Below are 20,967 nucleotides of genomic sequence, written 5' to 3' on the forward strand. Positions count from 1 at the left end.
ATTGTTGAAATTGAGTTCTGTCTTGTTGGCTGCTCTAACAGGGGTTTTATATGTAAGTACTTGGGCTGGTTTTGATGTGATCAAACCAAGTCAAGTTAGGCCATATTGTATTTGATGCCTTGTGTCTAAGTGTGTAGAAACTCAATAGCATAAAAAATCGACCAGACGAGCAAAATGACACGGAAAGGGAATCAGATGGGCTTAATGCATCCGATGAACGAGAAGCTGCGGAAGAGTATACCGACAGACGAGAAAGATGTGCATGACATATCTGAGAGACGATAAACCAAGGAGAAAGTTTGTCCGAGGAGGAGGTCGGAGTTGGGTTCAAGTGTGATCAACTCAAGATGGTTGAAGCATCACCCAAATAAAAGAGGAAGAGTTAACCAGTTTTTGAAGGTTAATTGGGCGAGATGCCTTATGGATGGTGTAGTGTCCTAAAATCGACCATGTACAGTCAATAAATCATTTAATTTAAATAAGATAAAATAATGAAAATAATAAATAAATAATTGTAGCATTTTCTCTCTCTCATAATGTGGTAAATAGGATTTAATTAATATTAGCTTATATATGGATATAAGATCATGGCACGTATGAGATTTAAAATAATTGGAATTAAATTATTTAAACATAGGACCTATTTTTAATTATACGTATAGGATATAACATATTTGGTATGAAATTATTTAAATATGGACCTAGCTTAACTACATATATAGAATTGTTAGCCTACGAACCTCTTATTACGGAATCATATGGGCTGCTCATGTGGCATATCCTCGTCATTATATGATTCTAAAAAAAAAATCTGCGTCATTTTTTCCCCTTAAAATCTATTTTTCTTCCGTCGAACCCCTCCTCGCCGCTCTCCTCGCGCGTCGACCCACACCAACCCTCCCTCGTCATGCCCTGCCCTCTCTCGCTGCAACACCTTCCCTCTTCAGCGACACTGCCAACGACGTCGCCCTCCGATCCGAATCCGCCAAACCCCTCCTCGTCGCTCTCCTCGTCGTCGACCCTCACCGCGACGTTGTGCCACAACAATACCTCACCACGCCCTGCCCTCTCTCGTAGCACCCTCCTGCGAGTTTAGGCTTTCCAACCCTTTCCGTGCCCTGCCCTCCCTCACTGCGATTTCGACCGTCGTTGTGTCGAGCCTCCCTCCCTCGCCGCAAGGGAACTAGGTTTTCCCTATACTGCGACGAAACTAATTTTCCCCACACGTCCCTCACTTGCTGCGACGAAGCTACGTTTTCCCTCTCTCATCGATCCATCTCCTACCGATAAGCACAGAGGTTCTTGAAACCTGACGACATTTCTATTCAAATAATCATGCGTTCTTATTTACTCACAGCTAATGAGAATTTCTTTGTTCTACTAGTTCTGCTATTGCATTTGATATGAAGATCTTAATTCTGGTTGATCTCTCCAAGTATACAAGTTTTTTGCAACTAGTGACAACAACAAAACTGGTAGTGATATTGATCATCATTTTCTGATTTGAGCAACAAACTAGGTATGAAGATCTTAATTTGATTTGATCATCATTTTCTGAAATTATGATAGTGATACTAATTATATATTTTTGATTGAAGTAGTCAAATTATAAAATGGTAGAAATTAAAATTGAAATAAGTTGTAGTTTTTATCAAATGATCTGAAATTTGTAATTTTGAGTTTAAATTAAAATAAGTTATAGTTTTTATTTATTTATCTACTTATCTGTTCTCAAATATAATGTGACATTTCCAGAAATGGACGGAAATAGAGTTGATGATTATGAATATATTCCTCAAGTTGCAGATGTTAGAAACCCAAAAATTGGGATGGAAGTCTCATCGCTAGAGGATATATATTCATTCTATAACCAATATGCACGAGAAGTCAGATTTAATTCAAGGATAAACACAAGAAAGAAAAATAAGATAACAAATGAAGTGATGTGGAAACAAATTATATACTTTAAAGAAGGGCATACTGATCTAATGCGGAATGCTAAACATGCAAAAATTGATCAACTAACAAGGGAAAGAGCACGTGACACAGTTAGAACGGGTTGTAAGTCAAATATTGCATTTGTTAAGAAATAGATCGAACCTAATTAGGTTGTCAGTAACTTTATAGAAATCCATAATCATCCACTCTCGACTCCATCAAAGGTGCATTTACTACGCTCACATCGTAATGTTTCAACAGCAAAGAAAACATTAACTAAACAGTTTTCAGAGGCCAATGTACCAACTTGTCAACAAATGCATTTATTAGAGATAGAATATGGAGGGCCTGAGAGCATAGGTTGCACAGAAAGAGATATTAGAAACTTTAAAAAAACCCTAAGAGATGAACAAAAGGGTATTGATGCTGAAACACTAATCGAGTTATTTACATCCGAAAAAGAGAAGAATTCATCTTTTTTCTTTGATTACAGGACCGATTCAGATAACAAATTTAGTAGGTATTTTTGGGTTGATCATGTATCAAGGAGGGCATATAGTGTATTTGGTGATGTAGTTGTATTTGATACAACATATAACACAAACAAATATGACTTGATTTTGACACCATTTGTAGGAGTTAATCATCATCATCAGACAATCATTTTTGGTTGCGGGTTTTTTAAGTGATGAAAAAACTGAATCTTTTCTTTGGTTGCTTAAGAAGTTCATAGAAGAATACCTAAAGGTCCACCAAATATTATCATCACTGATCAGGATCCTGCTATGACGAAAGCCATTGCACAAGTTTTCACTCAAATAGTGCATCGATATTATTTGTGGCACATACTAAACAAATTTTCAGATAAATTAGACCCTTTGACTTTTCAAACTTATTATCAAAGCATAAAGAATGTCATTGCAAATTCAACAACACTTGATAATTTTGAGAAGTCATGGGAAGAAGTTATCAAGTGTACTAACTTAGAGACAAATGATTGGTTATCGTCGATGTATGAATTGTGGCACAGTGGGTGCCGATATATTTTAGGCATGTATTTTGTGTTGGAATGTCAAGTAGTCAGAGATATGAAAGCTCACATTCATTTTTCAAGAGGTATATATCTCAAATAAGAACTCATTGATGAATTTTATCACCTGTTTCAATAGAGCACTGAGACACCAAAGACATAATGAGTTAGTTGTGAACCATATTGATATAAATGCAACCCATGATATAAATGAGCAACCCAAGATTAAAACAAATTGGCCAATGAAAACTTAAATTGTTAAGTTGTATACAAAAAAGAAATGGCTGGAATTTCAAAGTGAAATGGGCGAGAGTCATGGTTATTATGTACAACAGACACTTACAGAAGTTGACTTAGTGGTTTATCATGTGATGAAATTTCAAAGTTGTTCTTCCTCCAAACCAAGGGTGCTTACACATGACAAACAGAGGGACTATATATCGTGTAGTTGTATGAAATTTGAGTTTGAGGGCATTCCATGCAGACATATGTTAGCATTTTTTCGTATCAACCAAGTGGTTCATTTACCTAATATGTATATATTCAAACGATGGACACGAGATGCAAAGGTTGGAGCAATATATGCTTTGTGGAAGCAAAATTTCATCGATGATCCAGATCCTGAAAGATTTTTGATATCGAAACACATGAGGTTATCCTATAAAGTTTCAATGCTAATTAATGATGCATCTTTGACTGATGAGGGGACAAACTTCTTGGATAAATCATTTGATTATATCTATAACAAAATTCAAGAGATAAACATTAGTAAAACATGCGATGATGGAAGTAAAAGGAAGAAATCCATGGATGAAGGTCTTGGTATTATTGATCCTTCTTCAGTAAGAACAAAGGGATCTGGGAAAGGATTAAAATCATCAAAGGAGAAGTCAATCTCAAAGTCCAAGATATGTCATGGATATGGACATCGAGGTGTGTCACATGACAAGCGCAACTGTCCAATTTTTCAACAAAGGTATATGCCAATTAATTCTATATTTCTATTATTATTTTACTTGCAAACTCAAATTATTTTTATTATATTACATTTTGTAAATATGACAATGTGTCGATTGTCATATCAATTGAAGATAATTATCATAACAACATTGACGATACATATGAAACAAATTTGACATCTAGAGCTGGTACTATCAAAGTTTTATTTTCTTAAATTATAGTGGATCATTGAGAAAATAAAGTTAATAATTATCTTTATGGTTGTAGGTTCTAACAACATGCGGTAGGATATTTGTAATTATCTATGACGACCGGTAATCGTCTATTTCCTTTGTTTGCACAATTAGAAAATACATTTCATCTTTCTTTTATTGAGCTAGATCAGTAATGCAAATATAATTACTAACTTACTTTTTTTAATTTTTGTAGATAACTGGTGCTTTACTTTTTGATATTTTGTTGTTGAATTACAATTCAATGACTTACTTAAAACTTGCATGCGATATCCGGAAAAAGAACTGAAATGTACTCTCTTTTCAAACTTTTTTGTATCCTTAATTTCTGTTGGAGTGTATACTAAAAGCCTAGCTTTTGTAAATATTTATTTTTGAAATAAAAGAATTATATTGGTCAATATCTATATTTATTTGTTAAATGTAATTATTCAATTAATTTATATAGTAGACAACATGGTGTGTAGTGTCACACACAAAAGATCATGTTGACAATTCTTTATAAATTATAAACAGTTACTTACGACTAAGATGGAAAGGAACAAACCATCGGAATAGTCGTAGTGTAATTAAGTATTAGTTTGTCTTGATTAATAAATGACACTGATACATTCTAAAGTGTATTGAGTAGAACCATTTAGGTAAGTTATTTTTGTACTGACTTAGTAAAAGAACTAGACCTTAGTTATTATGGAAGTGTGTGCTCTTAATCCTAATATAATAACAAGCACATATATTTAATATTTATTTCTTTGACTTGTCAAAGGGTGAGGTTTAGCTCGATAAATCAATATGCCCGATAAGTTAGGAAATGATATTACTTATAGTGTGTATTGTTGATTATAGAAGGAATCTGTGTCCTAGTTATCTAGGTTGAGAATGTCCCCAAGAGGAGCTCATAAGGATTGTCATGTTAAACCCTGCAGGTGGACTTAGTCCAATATGACAATGAAGTTGAGTGGTACTACTCTTGGATCTAGATATTAATTAAGTGAGTTGTCAGTAACTTACTTAATTAGTGGACATTTGTTATCTTAAACACAGGGAGACTAACACACTCATGATAAGAAGGAGCTCATAATGTAATTTGGGAATGGTGCGGTAATGCGGTAATAACTCTATAGTGGAATGAGTTATTATCGATGAACTTGAGTTGTGTGTTCGGGGTGAACACGGGATACTCAAGCTCATCGGAAGGCCAAAACCAATTTCTCCTCTAGGTCCCTGTCGTAGCCTCATTATAGCCTCAAGTCTATACAAATATAAGACTCTTTTTGGTGACCAAGAAGGGGGTCGGTCTAATGCTTGGTGACCAAGCAAGGGCCAGCCACATCCTCTTCTATAGGGGTCGACCCTTTGCTTGGTGACCAAGCATGAAGGGGCCGACCACAATAATTCAAAAGGGGAGGGTTGTTTTGAATTTTTAAAATCTTCTCTTTGTAGAAAACTATAAGTTTTAAAAGAGAGATTTTAATTTTTAAAGCTTTCCTTATTTGAATTAGGCCACATGTTTTAATAGAGAGTTTTAAAAATTTTAAAACTTTCCTTTTTAACCATCCTCATGGTTTAGGAAAAAAAGGAAGATAAGTTTTAAAATTAAAATTTTCTATCACCATGTTAAAAAAGGAAATTTTATAAGAAAAGTTTTAAATTTTAAAACATGGTTTTAATTTTTAGAACTTTTTTTTTAACTCCTACTTTAGGAAAGAGAGCTTGTAAAATTTTATAAGAATTTTTCTTGTAAAATTTTATTAAAAAATAAAAATTCTTTTCCTCTTATAGGGGCCGACCACCCTTGCTTGGTGTCCAAGTAAGGTGGCCGACCATTTTTAAAAAATAAAATCATCATCAATTAATTTTGGTGATTGATTCAATCAAGAGGAAAGAAAAGGAAAATTAAAAGGAAAAAGGAAAAGCTAGAGGAAGATTTTAATTTTTGTAAAAATTCTTCCCTTATTTGCCTTGGGCAACTAATATAAAAGAAGGGGTGGGGAGGCTTCATGAGATACAACTCTTATTCTCTTGCTTGGAGACTCTCTTGGTGTGGTCGGCCCTCTCCCTTCTCTTTTCCCTTTTGCTCTCTCCTCCTTGGTGGTGGTGGTGGCCGGATTTTAGAAGAAGAGGAAGAAGCTTTTGGGTGGTGTTCATCTTGGAGGATCGTCTCCCACACGACGTCCAAGGTGAGGCGAGGAATACGACAGAAGATCTCAAGGTCATTAGCTTACAAAGAGAAGGTATAACTAGTAATTTTCTTCTGCATCATACTAGTTATTTTCTTTGTAAGAATTCTAAATACAAGAGACAATTAGATCTAGTTTTTCGAATTAGTTTTTCGAGTTTGTGTTTTCTTCTTTTTCGAATTTGTGATTCGATTATTTTTTTTGGTTAACCTAGAGTTATTTAAGGAAATTAAATATTAGCTTTCCTTAAAAGGCTTTGTCTAGGCGGCGGTGGTTGCTCCCTATCCAAGAAGGCCACGTGCCTCGCCATGCAGTCCTGGAAGTCAATTTTGGAAATTAATATTTAATGGAATTAATAACATATGTGGATTTGAATCAATAGTGTTAAGTTCTGCTTGCGATTCAAATCTAAACCATTAAGAACAGATAAGTTAAATTTGGAATCAATGATGTTAAGTTCCGTATGCGATTCCTAATTTAACTTCTAAAGAACACAATAGGTTATTTAAGGAAAGGTTCGACACTTGTACAAAAAAATTTTGTACAGTGGAACTAGTACGTTTTCCTAGGATTAACCAACAATTTCTTCCTCGAGCATTATGTCATGAGTCTCAAGGATATCTAGGATGTGATGAATCAGAATATTAGAGCATGCATACATTTTTAGATCTCTGAATTATTTTCATGTTAGAAATTGTACAAGAGAATTTAGTCAAGTTTTATTAATCAGAGATGCCTTCTTGCTCTCACTAAGAATTTAGTCCTAGATTTTTTCCTTTTATCCAAATGAAGCTTTTAGTGGTATCTCTGGTTACAGTAGTTTGCCTCTCTCATAAAAAAAGTAGGGAAGAGCATCAGATCCTTTTCTTTCTCATGCCCTTCCTTGTTCAAGACTAAGAAGTCAAGTTAGGAATGATGCGACTTAGAAATCTCTGATAATAGTTAGAGCTATAAAATTATGTTTTTCTAAGATTCTCTTGTGGCGATGGGCATCTCATTGACTAAACTATGAGAGACAACAATTTGGATTGACATTGTCCATGTTTATGGTCATTAATGCCTAAGAAAAGAGAGATTCAAATGTGATCCTTTGCACACAAGAGGTAGGTACATATTCCTGGTTGTTAGGTTAATTTTTACTGGTTGCCCTTTGTAAATGACATTGAAATATTTGAAGTTTATCTCTTACTTTTGCATCTCGCTTGTGTTTAAATGATTCAAATCTCTGTGCTAGTCTTCAATTGCAAGAATAACTTATAGTGTAATATCTATTATATTCGTTGGAGAGTTCTTCAATGATTTGGTAATATCTATTATATGGTGTTCGATTTGGTTGCATTTCCTAGATTAGAATAACAAAATTTTATGCACTTGTCTTCATTTGTACTCGTAGGTTGGGCTACCTCACATTCTTCAATTGACTCCTCTTCTCGAGATAGCTCTCCAGATTGTAGATTCTATAAGCTTTCTATTTACTGGGGCAAAATTGGTATGCATTTCTGGGTTGCAGTTGCATTTGGCTACCTGTTCATAGTTGTTCATAGTTATGGAGTGCATGGGTTGCAGTTGCATTTGGCTCCTCTTCCAATCCACTTTGTTTTAGCAACTGAATCTCTGGAAGAGGATCTTGAACAAGTTGTAGAGATTTGTATGCTATTTGATTGTGACTTTTAAGCTAATTAAACAACTATATCAACAATAAGTTGGAGTCTATTCTCCATGTACATTGCTTGGTAATGCGGGTTTATGTTTGGGTTGAAAAATTTCTTATAGTTGTTAATTTTTTTTCTTAGATTTTTGGTATAGGTTGAACTTTATCATCTGAAAGGAAAACTTCATTGTTTACTTGCTCTACCATGCTCTCACAATTTACTATTGGTGCTCCCTTCCTTGCCTACTCCAATTGTCACTAGTTGGTTACATTCGTAACATCCTGTTGTGATTTAGTTGGAAGGCCATGTTTCTGACATAATTATTTCAGTACATTACAATTGTCCTTTTGTTTACTTACACTTAATGATGAATGCTAAGAAATTTTGTCAAGTGATTGTTTTCCTCTTTTCTATCCTTAAGTTTGAGATGATAATGATTGTCTATGCAACATCAGATCACAAAGTGTTGTCTATGCAACATCAGATCACAAGGTTCGAACCCCTATGAGTTTGTTATGAACCGAGGGCCTACGAACATAGAGCTTGTCCAAAATTATGTATGGGTAGTGGTTTTCATTCCAAGGTTCAGATCCCTACCAACCTAGTGCTAGGGGAGGTGTTTGATTAACACCTAAGTTATGGTGTCATCACATGCAATTAAGCCAACAAAATTATGTTTATGTTTATGCAAGTAGTTTAGGCTAAAACTGTCTAACATATGTTCTAGTATGAAAATCATGTTTACATTTATGCAAGTAGTCAAGGTTAAAACTATTTAACATATGTTCTAATATAAAAATGTAACATTCGCCCTTCTATCCTTACCTTACAGGGCAGATATTACTCTTTCAATTCTAATTTTTTTATCTACTGTTCAGTTCAGAGATCTACTCTGAACTTGTTTCGATTGATAGGACATGATTTGCAGCAAAGCAGAGTTGGGAGGGAGTCTAGAATTTTTAGAGAGTCTGGGTCGTGTGGCCCTGATCGACCGTGTAGCCCAACCCATGAAGGAGCAAGGCAAGGCCGTGTGGTGATGACCGGTCGTGTAGCCTTACCCGAGAAGGAACATGACATGGGCGTGTGGTGATGACTGGTCGTGTAGCCTTACTCAAGAAGGAACATGACATGGCCGTGTGGTGATGACCGACCGTGTAGCCTTGACGAGGCCGAAATTTGGCACGACCGTGTGTGCCACACGACCGTGTAAGGCGTTCCCTGCTGGCGCAGGGCACGACCGTGTGAAGGTCACACGACCGTGTCACCTTGGCCGAGAGGAAGGAGTCCGAGGTCGTGTGAATCCACACGACCGTGTCACAGGCCGTGTGGGGGTCACACCCTGCTCTACAAAAGGGGTTGTTCTCCCCTTTGTACTCATCCTTGGGTTAGGATTCTCTTCTATTGCTTGAAGAGGGGTCCTCCTCTTTGGGGAGACCCTAGATCTTCCCTCTTTGCCACTCTAATTACTGTCAAACTGATAAATTCATCATAAACAACTCTTGGTAGTATTTCCTTTTTTTTTTGTAGAGCGGAAATAAGAAAATACATCAGCACCAAGATCTAACACCTTCCATGCATTAGCAAGTTCCAAGATCTTCTTCCACTGTTCCGTCACACACACACACACAAAACACCGCTCCTGTTGCCTCCCCTTACTCGAGCTTTCCTTTACCTTTATCTGTAGTATAAGGAAATACAAATCTATAAGCGAATGTTTAGTAAATACCATCTACTCACAAAACAAGCATTAAAAAGGGAACATGCTTTTCAAAACTGCTTGGGGAAAACACAAAACTTTCACTTGACTGTAATTCACGCTAAAACGCATAATTCGAAAATATGTACATGACATGTATTTTTTAAATAGGTTTATCATGTAAAACATCAACTTAAAACCATGCTAGTAATGTAAACATGTAATGGAAATATAAGTCTTGTCATACTATAGAGTTCATCAATGCTACACTTTATACCTCAAGTTCTCAAACTTAGGAAGGCTTCCACTAAGACAAACAATGAATTTTGAAAACTTTATATTACATAACTAGTGAAAATAATAATAAACTTGCTTGGACCCGACATTGTACCACTTTGTGCGCATCCTTAATAAGATCCGAGGTAGCTAATCCCGAATCTATTAAGGTACTACTAGGCGATCTAGGGCCTAGGGGAGATCGAGGAGCCCACCCATGGACCTTGTGTCTAGTACATGTCACTTTAAAGTAAAATACTTTCTTTTAAATATTACTTTCTTATACTCGTACTTACTTGTCATTTAAACAAGCACCTTATGTGCGCTTAATCCCCCACACTTATAGGGAAGCACTTTAGGGCACTTGAATATGCTTCTTAGCCCCAAAACTAAATGGGAAGCAATTCAAGATACTCCAAACATGCTCTTAATCCCAAAACTTTAGAGGGCCTCTTACAATCATAACATGTATCTTCTTTAACATGCATAAAACATATCATAACATGTATCTTCTTTAACATGCATAAAACATATCACAACTTGCATCATTGAAGCAACTCATACTGCAGGTGAGTAGTACTTACATCCTTTCGCTATATCTTACTATTATAGGGTGTAGGAAAGACAATTCTCTCTTGTATGCCTTAATCTCCAAGTCACTCTTCACGCGCGTACTAATCCTTGTGAAAACTCTCCTATTAGATTCTCCTCTTAAAGAACTTAGAAACTTGGAACCCTAAGGTTCTTGGTCGAAAACTAAAAAGGGGAAAGAGGGAGTTTCGGCTAAAGAGGAGAAGAGGAAAATGAAAAGTTATGTTTTGGTCTCTTCCATTCCCTTTTATACTAAGTGGAAGTTGAAGCATCTCTTCACACATAATCTACATATAATGAATAGTTTCTTATTTCCAATGTGATGCTTTACCACCACCCTAATGACTACTTAAACCAATCTTAGAACAATAGTCTAGGGTTTAAATCCTAGCCCAGGTTATTTATGTATATATTTTTATTTCTTTTCTCTTCTTCTATTTTTTTTTTTTTTGCTCTTTTGGAAGAGAGGAAATTTACGGGTGTTACAAAAAATCCATATTTATGTGTATGCTTAACAAAGAGTTTATATTTATGATATGGAAATGGTTGCAAAATAGACACAATGATAAAACCATGGTTATATCTATGCTATACAAGATGTTAAGTTTAGGATGGTTCAACGTATGTCTACTTTTAGATCATATGGTTATATTTTTATTTCTTTTCTCTTCTTCTATTTTTTTTTTTTTTTTTTGCTCTTTTGGACGAGAGGAAATTTACGGGTGTTACAAAAAATCCATATTTATGTGTATGCTTAACAAAGAGTTTATATTTATGATATGGAAATGGTTACAAACTAGACACAATGATAAAACCATGGTTATATCTATGCTATACAAGATGTTAAGTTTAGGATGGTTCAACGTATGTCTACTTTTAGACCATATGGTTATATGAATTAATTAATGCATATTATGGTTTAGGACGTGCTAAGTCTTTAGACTTATAGCTCTGATTGTTTTAGGAGAGGAGACACATGTGATAGGAGGCTTCGACCAGTGAGCAGGCTCGGGACAAAGGTAGTACAATGTCACGCCCCAGAGGAGTCTCTGTCCGAAGAAATTTCGGCAGCATCTCCCCTGTACGGCGGACAATATGAAACTTTCTACATATCACATATACATCAGCCACAGGCGGCTGGAATGATAACAAAAATAAAAACAAACACCACGCAGTTTATAAAGATATTCAGCCTCTGGCTGTCACAACCACGCAGTTAATAATAGTAATCAATAACAATAGGACTCTGACTCGAAATCCACCCTACTCCACTACACTCGTAAAGTTCAAATCCAACGAACTCACCTCTTCTGCTATCCAGGCAGGCACGTAGTAGAATGAAATCCAATATCATATCAAAAATCCATCAAAAGGTATCACTCCATACAATATCCATAGGAAAAATCCAAAGACAATACTAAAACAAAGTCTGATATAGAAAAATGCCAAAATAAACAAATAAAGAACTAGTAGAGAACTGGCTCTACGTGCAGATGGGGGGCCAGCGACTGGAACTGCTCCGGAAAATATCAACAATGGAGGCGGGGTGAGTCCAACACTCAGCAGGTACAACTGATATGCATAATAAAACAAATAACAGACAACACTAATCATGCGTACAGTCTCCTGAATATGAGGAGGATAAATGCAACTGAAATGAAATCAGAAGATAACTGTACTGACCGGATCAAAGTATAAAGGTAACAGGTCGTCAGACCGAGTGAGTCATAATCCTGTATGCATGTCAATCAATGCATCCAAACAAATGCAGCATATAAGTGCAGCAATCACAAGCAAATAAAAAATGCAATAAATGCATATGTCAACCCCATACTCTGAAATCAATGCTCCTGTGCAATGACAGAGTAAACGGGATGCTGTCGGAGTACTCCTGTCCTGTGACCCCAAATCATAAATGGGGGAGCTCAATGCTCTCATCTCCCGGTACACGATGACGGGGAGGATATCTCTGCCGGCTACCACGCTGAGTCACCTGACCAACGGAGCCAAACAGCAGAACCGCCACACACCAGCCAGATATACAAATCCATGGGTGATGTGTGCAGTACATGTAACTGGCGATGAGCTCAACCAAAGTAGAGCCGACAATCGCACAGCATGCAATCATGATGCATGATACTGAACATGGCAATCTCATGAATAACATGGCATGATCCATATAAATAGATACAAAGTGTGTACCACAAGAAGACGTATCAAATAGAAGGTACACAAATCGAAGAGGGTATCAAATAAACCCTAGTTCCAGAATATAACAGAGTATGTGGTTAGGTCACTACCTAAGGCATATGTGATCAGGTAGATAATATGCAGTGCAGAATAAATAAACAAACAAACATGTAACCAATCATGTAGTGACCAACCGAAATAAACAGGTAACACAATTATTGTTATATGTTAAACATATTATCATGCATATCAAAAGACATAAGTCAAAGTTCCCGCCTCCAATCGAAATGGTCCAACTCGGACGTCGAGATGCTCGTCTCGAATCAAAGTCCTGTGTTAAATCGCACAGTTTAGCTAATTTAATTATAAACAAATAGCTAAACAAATTTCTAACCCACTAACCAGTTAGGGTTAGTTTCGTTAACCCCAATTACACCATTACATAACTTCCAAACCTAATTATTAATTATTGCTAACTCAACTAGCAATAATCTACCACAAATATCAAAACCCTAATCCTTACCTTAATTCAACAGGCAGGAAAGGTGCTGTCGATTGCTACAAAAAGTGGCTGCCGGAATAGGGCAACTCTAATATCGCCGATCTGTTGTACCAAGGATCTGAAAAACCAAAAGGTACCGATCTAATGTTATGATCAACAGTAGCTATAGAACAAGAACAGAACACTAGATCACGACCTAAACCCTCACCTTTCTGTCACAATACCGTATCACCACTGCTCTGAGGAGGAAGAAATGCTCACAGCTAGGGCACAGAGGATTTCCGGCCGGCAGCACTGCTGTGAGAAGGTCTCGGCTCCGGTTAGAGTGGCGGCAGAGAAGTAGAAGGGCACAGAGCGATCGGCGGTGGCTCTAGTCGCCGGCGGCAGAGAAGAAATTGGCCGGCACTGTGCAAAAGAGCAACAGCGGCAGTACACAGGGAGGAACTAGGCACCGGAGACTGGTGCTGAACCTGTGGCCGGCGCTCGGCTTCGTCTCGGCGCTGCCACCAATCGAGAGAAGGCGCGGGTTCTCGGGTGGCGGCGCTAGGGCACACGGAAAGAAGAAGAAAACAAGGTTCGGGGTTCGGCCGGCGGTAGAACTAAGGCAGAGAGGAGGGTCGCTGGCGTCGGCAGAGGAGAGAACCGCCGGGGCCGGCGGTTAGGGCAAGGAGAGGCGAGCGTCGGGGAGAAGAAGCAGAGGAAAAGGCGTCGGGGGAGTTGGAGAAGAATGTGCGCGAGGAAAGAAAGAAAACGGGACGGCGAAAAATAATCAAAATATTTCTAAAAATTCCGGAAAATTCCTTTATCATTTTCGGTATTTTACATTCTCCCCCACTAATAAAAATTTGGTCCCCAAATTTCGTTATCTACCATCAGCAAGTACTAACAACAGATATATAGTAGAAATGCTGAACGGTAAATAAATCACATACCTCAAGTGAAAAGATGGGATATCAAGATGGGGATATCGAGCTCGGATCGTATCCTCAAGCTCTCAAGTAGACACCTCGTCTGAATGAGGCTGCCATCCGACTTTAACCAGTAGGATAGTCTTGTTCTGCAACCGACGCTCCTTCCGGTCGAGATTATCTATCAACACATGTATCGGATCGGTACGTATCTCCTCGGCGTAGATATGTGGAATACGACGTGAACGCCTGCCAAAGACGGCAATAGTGCCACCCGATAAGCTACTGCTCCAATCCTTTCCGAGATCTGGAAAGGTCCAATGTATCGCGGAGCTAGCTTACCCCTGAGGCCAATCTCTTCACCTCTTTCGTGGGTGAAACTCGCAGAAATACCTGGTCGCAAATGAAGAACTCTAAGGGTCTCCGACTCCGGTCAGCATAACACTTCTAGCAGTCTTATGCCTCTGACATCCTCCGTCCGATAGTAAGGACCACTCTGCCTCGCTGAGCTCTATGAGGTCCCAACAACTGGGCATCTCAGATTCTCATCCTGATCTACGACTGAGCACTTATGGTAACAAGACTACCCTGCTCGGTCTGTCCCTGCTCCTCAAGGTCTAACACAGAGAAACCCTGAATCAAGTCTATAACCACCACTCGGTAGCAAGTTAAAGTCCCTCTGGACTTCTGTCTAAGTGCATCGGCAACCACATTAGCTTTTCCCGGGTGATAGCTAATGGTACACTCATAATCCTTCAGGAACTCCATCCATCTCCTCTGTCGAAGATTAAGTTCCTTCCAAGTAAAACAGATATTTGAGATTCGATGATCAGTGAGAATCTCAAGGTAATATCATACAGGTAATGCTGCCAAATCTTCAGGGCAAAAAAAAAAAATAATAGCAGCCAACTCCAGATCATGAACTGAGTATTTTCTTCTCAGGCTCCCTCAACTATCGAGAAGCATATAAAAATACTCAACCGTGCTGCATCAGAATAGCACCCATACCCTGTAGAAACGCGTCGGTGTAGAGGACAAATCCGTCCTCTCCAGAAGGTAAAAACCAAAAATCGAAGCCGACAACAATCTCCGCTTCAGCTCCTAGAAGCTGATCTTGCAATCCTCAATCCAAGTAAACTTCACGCCTTTCATGGTCACGCGTGAAAGTAGCATAGCTATGTGGAAGAAACCCTCGACGAAAAGTCTGTAATATCCTGCGAGTCACAAAAGACTGCGGATCTCCTACACTGATTTCGGCTGCTCCCAACGGTAACAACCTCTATCTCCTGTGGAACCACGGTACACTCCTACTGGTGACCGTGTGTCCCAAACATCATAACAAAAGACAATCCAAACCAGCACTACTGATAATCACATATAGATGTTCTCGTCGAATCATCTCTAGATCTATGCAAAGGTAGTGTACGTGACTCACCTCGGATCCGTAATAGATCACAACATCGTCCACAAAGATAATGGAAACCCATCCAAACATCCTCGACATACCAGGATCATCGAGTCCCTGAAAACATCTAAGGCACTGTAAGCCTCTATGGCAAAAACTGAGACACATAATGTACGTATCACAGACATTCCTATCCATAGGATCTCCAATAATAAATCGAAAAAAATCTGATCATCAATAACATATATCACCAAAGAATAAATCCTCCAGAGTGAGAGCAACGCTCCATCACAAGAAATCCTCAACATGTGGGAGCAACGCTCCACCACAAATAATCTGAAATATGTATCTGCAATAAATATAGGAGCAATGCTCCGCTACCAGCAATCCGTGATATGTGGGAGTAACGCTCCACCACAAAACAATATCCAAGTACCCCAAGGCACCTAACTATCCAGCTAGAGACTGTACAAGATCTCTCTACCATAATTCGCTGTGGTTAGCCTAGGATATAACAACCTAGTAACTAATCAAATCCATCATCAACTCTATCAGCATCCTAGTGGGTCATCCACTGATAGAAAAATTAGTTGATGAGTTAATTCAACAAATGACATAATGCAGTCACTCCACATTCTGCATTCAGTATAAGTAGAATCATCCTACTGCTACCAATGTATACACCTAGCACACATGCTCACACAACATATGTATGATCAACAAAATCCTCCAATTATTATACACCAAACATACTCACAACTCAGGTATAATCAGTATGATACCTCCAACAATACATACCGAACACGTGTCCAAAATCAATGTAGGTAAAATCAACAATACACCTCAAACAACGCTCATATGACATATCTTCACCTATGCCAAGAGTATAACCAACATATACTTCCAATAAAGCATACTAAACTCAGGTGCACTCACAAATCAAACATAATCAAAAAGGTTACCTCAGATACCACACCAACCACATATGTACATATCACAACTCAGATTAAATCGACAAAATGCTTCCATCAAAACACCACCGATGTACTTATACTACATCTCGGATTTAATCAACAAGCTATCCTCAATAATACCTTCAGATACATACACCGAACTACATATCTATGATCCACCAGGAACCTTCAAACCATATCAGAACATGGATATATATACTACTGGCAAATGGACAGTCTACCATAGGACTCCTACAACACATAACAATCATAATATACATGCAACATAGACATGCAAAATCAGCATACCAGCTCAATCAAAGAGACCAACCTTATGTTACCAACACTCATGGGTTACGGTATATCTAAACAAAATTCATGCATATGTATCAAGCATGAATACATCAATCAAAAGCAACCCAAAATAAAGCAGCCTAATCATCCAGTAACAACCCTGCTCTAGGTTCAAAGGAACTGGTATCGGACAAGAAAGATATACACACCATGGTATAACATTGCAAGTCAATGTCATACACTACCAAGACTATATCTAATGGGGAAAATTTTATCATCATAAATCCAAATGTACTCTCCCAGTATACACTAGTAACGATTGTATCCCATAAGTGTTAAGCAATTAGCTCTACACTTCCTTACACCAGCGGGGTCACATATCCCAACGCACCCTCTAAGTTATCCCACCAGGTATATACAGTCCACGGTCAAAGTCTTCATGGAATAGGATACATCGATCATTTATAAACTATCCAAGCTGAAAATGATTTATGACTAAATCAGTCCTTCCCACGTCAGTACAAAACATGTACTCAAAGGTACTCTAGATACATAACTAAGCACAAATAACCTAAAGGTTCGAACCTCTAAAAATAGATCATGGCAATCCTTTACAGATCAACCAACAAAACTAAATCATTTCATGGGTCAATTCAACACTAATTACATCAACTCAAACTAGAGAATGTCAACCCACATAATACCATATGTATAAATGTGTACGACCCAAAATAAAAAGTCAGAATTCAAGATCATCTAGACACTCTCATTTTTATCCTCAAAAATATCAGCTCACATAATATCAGATGAATCAGTCTCTACTCCCCATGAGGGCAAGTTAGCATTCAAAACATCGATCATTATATATCCACATAGTCCCAAATCAGAGGAAGCATATATCATATTTTTTTTTTCCATCCTGTTAACTATCCATAACCAACTAGATTTATTAAAATCTCATAGGCACATTCAACCGTAAACTCTCCAGCACCCAATTTTTAATCTGATCACCAACCATAATCATCAAAATAGTTATCCACTAAAAGATCATCAACAACCACATAACATTTACTCTCTTAAATCATTAGAAATCAACACATCAAAATATCTGATCTCACAATATCCCTCAACCTCAAACCATTCTCAACAATGATCAAACATGGTAACTCCCCTAATGAACAATTTCCATCGTACCTGATACCCTAATATCCAAAAGATATCAGTATAAAAACTCTACTGGCTAAGTCAACAGGAATAAGTAGTATCATCCACTACTCAGCTAACAATAGCAGAGGCTGGTATGTGCCTCCATCTCCTACTAAAACTACTGATGGTATGATGTGCAAAATCACCAGAGACTATAATCCTTGATCTCTATTAAGGTCAACTATGCTCAATGGCTAACCCATCACATGTAATATAGGCTATAGCAATCAGACAGGTACTAAAGATAAAGTGCTAATAGATGTCATAACTATCATAAAATAAACATCATACCTATTTGCCGTCTGGAGATGTTCCATCGCTGTCCAGCCCCCAACTTCTGACCTCAAAATTCCGAACGAGAAAATCGCCGGAAATCCATATAAATCCGAAACAGAAATCCAAACCCAATCGTAATGGAAAAATCCATGTCACTCAAACAACTACCCAGTTTGACTCGCAAACTTGGGCTAATCCAAAAATCCAGAATACCCAAAAACAGATATCCGATAAATCACCAGAACACCGAAAGCAGGTATCATAACCCGCTCTGATACCAAATAAATTGGTATCAGATAAATCTCAAAAATCCAACACACGAAAATCCAACAAGTATCGCCAAACTTTAGCGCTCTGATACCATATCAATTAGTACCAGGTTATACCAACTATGAAAAATACGAAAACAAAGATCGTAAAAATCCAAAACACACAGCAAGTATCGTATAACTTGGCTCTGATACCACTTAATTGTCACGCCCCAGAGGAGTCTCTGTCCGAAGAAATTTCGGCAGCATCTCCCCTGTACGGCAGACAATATGAAACTTTCTACATATCACATATACATCAGCCACAGGCGGCTGGAATGATAACAAAAATAAAAACAAACATCACGCAGTTTATAAAGATATTCAGCCTCTGGCTGTCACAACCACGCAGTTAATAATAGTAATCAATAACAATAGGACTCTGACTCGAAATCCACCCTACTCCACTACACTCGTAAAGCTCAAATCCAACGAACTCACCTCTTCTGCTATCCAGGCAGGCACGTAGTAGAATGAAATCCAATATCATATCAAAAATCCATCAAAAGGTATCACTCCATACAATATCCATAGGAAAAATCCAAAGACAATACTAAAACAAAGTCTGATATAGAAAAATGCCAAAATAAACAAATAAAGAACTAGTAGAGAACTGGCTCTACGTGCAGATGGGGGGCCAGCGACTGGAACTGCTCCGGACAGCCTCAACCTGAAAATATCAACAATGGAGGTCAACTGATATGCATAATAAAACAAATAACAGACAACACTAATCATGCGTACAGTCTCCTGAATATGAGGAGGATAAATGCAACTGAAATGAAATCAGAAGATAACTGTACTGACCGGATCAAAGTATAAAGGTAACAGGTCGTCAGACCGAGTGAGTCATAATCCTGTATGCATGTCAATCAATGCATCCAAACAAATGCAGCATATAAGTGCAGCAATCACAAGTAAATAAAAATGCAATAAATGCATATGTCAACCCCATACTCTGAAATCAATGCTCCTGAGCAATGACAGAGTAAACGGGATGCTGTCGGAGTACTCCTGTCCTGTGACCCCAAATCATAAATGGGGGAGCTCAATGCTCTCATCTCCCGGTACACGATGACGAGCTGACTGCCAGCTACCACGCTGAGTCCTCGACCAACGGAGCCAAACAGCAGAACCGCCACACACCAGCCAGATATACAAATCCATGGGTGATGTGTGCAGTACATGTAACTGGCGATGAGCTCAACCAAAGTAGAGCCGACAATCGCACAGCATGCAATCATGATGCATGATACTGAACATGGCAATCTCATGAATAACATGGCATGATCCATATAAATAGATACAAAGTGTGTACCACAAGAAGACGTATCAAATAGAAGGTACACAAATCGAAGAGGGTATCAAATAAACCCTAGTTCCAGAATATAACAGAGTATGTGGTTAGGTCACTACCTAAGGCATATGTGATCAGGTAGATAATATGCAGTGCAGAATAAATAAACAAACAACATGTACCAATCCTGTAGTGACCAACCGAAATAAACAGGTAACACAATTACTGTTATATGTTAAACATATTATCATGCATATCAAAAGACATAAGTCAAAGTTCCCGCCTCCAATCGAAATGGTCCAACTCGGACGTCGAGATGCTCGTCTCGAATCAAAGTCCTGTGTTAAATCGCACAGTTTAGCTAATTTAATTATAAACAAATAGCTAAACAAATTTCTAACCCACTAACCAGTTAGGGTTAGTTTCGTTAACCCCAATTACACCATTACATAACTTCCAAACCTAATTATTAATTATTGCTAACTCAACTAGCAATAATCTACCACAAATATCAAAACCCTAATCCTTACCTTAATTCAACAGGCAGGAAAGGTGCTGTCGATTGCTACAAAAAGTGGCTGCCGGAATAGGGCAACTCTAATATCGCCGATCTGTTGTACCAAGGATCTGAAAAACCAAAAGGTACCGATCTAATGTTATGATCAACAGTAGCTATAGAACAAGAACAGAACACTAGATCACGACCTAAACCCTCACCTTTCTGTCACAATACCGTATCACCACTGCTCTGAGGAGGAAGAAATGCTCACAGCTAGGGCACAGAGGATTCCCGGCCGGCAGCACTGCTGTGAGAAGGTCTCGGCTCCGGTTAGAGTGGCGGCAGAGAAGTAGAAGGGCACAGAGCGATCGGCGGTGGCTCTAGTCGCCGGCGGCAGAGAAGAAATTGGCCGGCACTGTGCAAAAGAGCAACAGCGGCAGTACATAGGGAGGAACTAGGCACCGGAGACTGGTGCTGAACCTGTGGCCGGCGCTCGGCTTCGTCTCGGCGCTGCCACCAATCGAGAGAAGGCGCGGGTTCTCGGGTGGCGGCGCTAGGGCACACGGAAAGAAG

At 38.4% G+C, this 20,967-nt stretch overlaps 2 long non-coding RNA genes across 2 annotated transcripts; both read right to left on the bottom strand.

The window, feature by feature from the left end:
- Positions 1–13,017: 13,017 nt before the first annotated feature.
- LOC122028574 lies at positions 13,018–13,636 on the bottom strand. The gene is made up of 3 exons (XR_006124861.1): positions 13,457–13,636; positions 13,270–13,366; positions 13,018–13,077 (listed from the first exon to the last, which is right to left on the bottom strand). It is a non-coding gene; the product is annotated as an uncharacterized LOC122028574 (long non-coding RNA).
- Positions 13,637–20,173: 6,537 nt separating this feature from the next.
- On the bottom strand, positions 20,174–20,704 carry LOC122028698. The gene is made up of 3 exons (XR_006124919.1): positions 20,613–20,704; positions 20,426–20,522; positions 20,174–20,233 (listed from the first exon to the last, which is right to left on the bottom strand). It is a non-coding gene; the product is annotated as an uncharacterized LOC122028698 (long non-coding RNA).
- Between the last annotated feature and the right edge of the window lie 263 nt (positions 20,705–20,967).

This window comes from Zingiber officinale, chromosome 10B (genome assembly GCF_018446385.1).
Source record: "Zingiber officinale cultivar Zhangliang chromosome 10B, Zo_v1.1, whole genome shotgun sequence".
Classification (NCBI taxonomy): domain Eukaryota; kingdom Viridiplantae; phylum Streptophyta; class Magnoliopsida; order Zingiberales; family Zingiberaceae; genus Zingiber; species Zingiber officinale.